The following is a 2,020-nucleotide window of genomic DNA, read 5'->3' on the forward strand; positions in this document are numbered from 1 at the left end:
AAGCAACTGACAGTTTAAGGGATAGCTGTGAGGAGAACAACTTGCTCTTTAAGTTAGAACTATTAATCAAAAAAATCAAGTATTCAGTGCTTCTGCAAGCTTGCTGCCTCTTTTCATGATTTTTTTTCAACCCTAAATCACTGAATGCTGATATTACTGCATTTTACACTCTTTTTGGTAATTTTCCCAGTTGGATTGGTAGTCACAGCTTGAGAATCCCAGCTGAAAAACAAATTCTCCATGTTCATCCCACAACCAAAATATTTGGGGGCTAATTTAGGTTCAACGTTATCATATTGACATCTTGTCTTATTGGCTTTAACTGCATCTTTTCTCCTTTAGCTCTCAAAGGATTTGAATTCCCAATTGTAGGTGAAACTCTGGCACTCCCTCTGTCAGAAAGAACATGGTATGATGCATCATTCTGGCAATGCCACTTTCCCTGTCTCTAATGTGATGGATTGATATGTGATGAGATGAGATGTGGTTGCTGAACCAGGAAATGCTAAAATGGAGTTTGCACAGCAAGGAAGGAAGGGATGCAAAAAAAATCTCATGCTGCTCCCAGATACTTTCCTAGTTTCTGATGAGTAGATGCATATGGCTGAAAAATTAGTTTTCACCTTTTGCCTTGTAGTGCACCTGTAGGAAGGGTGAGAGCTCATTGTTTCACCTATGTCAAGTTCTGATGGAAAGGGTGAAAGGGATTTATAATTGTCCTCATACCTGGTTCCTAAAATCTTGCACTCAAGACTGTTTCACTTCCCTTTTAATACTAGGAGAGCCCAGATTAATCCAAAAGCTTATGGTCTTTGTTGATAAGAATGGATCTGCAGTATGGCAAAAGCTGGACTGATCTGAATTTGCATACGTGGAGCAACCAGATCTATCTTCAACACAGAGGTCAGTCAGGCAGAGACCTACAGCCCTAGCCGGCTCCAAGCTGTATGTGGAGACTTCTTCTGCCCTCCCTGTGATTTATGGTTGCCATGCAGCGAAGTTATTGTTTTTCTACGCAAAGTAACTTGTGGGGACTTATTTTTGTTAGAGGAGGACGCTTGGAAGAGCATCTAAAAAGCAGCTTCATGATGTCACCTGTACATATAATCATAGAATGGTTTGAGTTGGAAGGAACCTCAAAGCCCATCCAGTTCCAACCCCCTGCCATGGGCAGGGACACCTCCCACCAGATCAGGCTGCCCAAGGCCCCATCCAACCTGGCCTTGAACACCTCCAGGGATGGGGCATCCACAACTTCCCTGGGCAACCTGTGCCAGTGTCTTACCACCCTCATTGTGACAAATTTCATCTTAACGTCTAGTCTAAATCTGCTCCTGTCCAGTTTATACCCATTGCCCCTTGTCCTATGACTACAAGCCTTTATAAGAAGTCCCTCCCCAGCTTTCTTGTAGCCCTTTCAGGTACTGGAAGGTCACTGTAAGGTCTCCTGAAGCCTTCTCTTCTCCAGGCTGAACAAGCCCAACTCTCTCAGCCTGTGCTCGTATGGGAGGTGCTCCAGCCTCTGATCATCCTTGTAGCCCTCCTCTAGACCCCTTCCAACAGGAAGGTGGCACATCCCTCCGGGGCGTGGCAGCCCAGGGGTTAACCGGGATGTTTGTGGGTTTTCCTGATGAAGGAGCTCATTTGGGATGTTTAATTGTTGGCCCCTCAGCGGGGGAGCATCGGCCAGGGCGGTTCATTAGACACACACCCATCACCCCGGCAGCGCGGGTCCCTCATCCGCCGCGGGGCGCCCTGCAGGGGGCGCTGCTGCGGGGAGGGCGGCGCGGGCCCCTCCGCCTGTCAACGCGCAGCAGCTGCTGCCCCGGGGCGCGCGCGGAGGGGGGGGATGGAGGGGCGGTGCCGCGCCCTCCCGATTGGCCGCCGATGACATCACCGCCCCGGCGCCTCGCGGGCCGGCCCCGCCCCTGGCCCCGCCTCTTCGCCAGCCCGCCGCGCTCTTCCGCTCTCCCATTGGCCGGCGGAGACGCCAGTCACCGCCCCGCCCCGCCCCCCCGAG

Source organism: Cuculus canorus, chromosome 3 (assembly GCF_017976375.1).
Source record: "Cuculus canorus isolate bCucCan1 chromosome 3, bCucCan1.pri, whole genome shotgun sequence".
Classification (NCBI taxonomy): domain Eukaryota; kingdom Metazoa; phylum Chordata; class Aves; order Cuculiformes; family Cuculidae; genus Cuculus; species Cuculus canorus.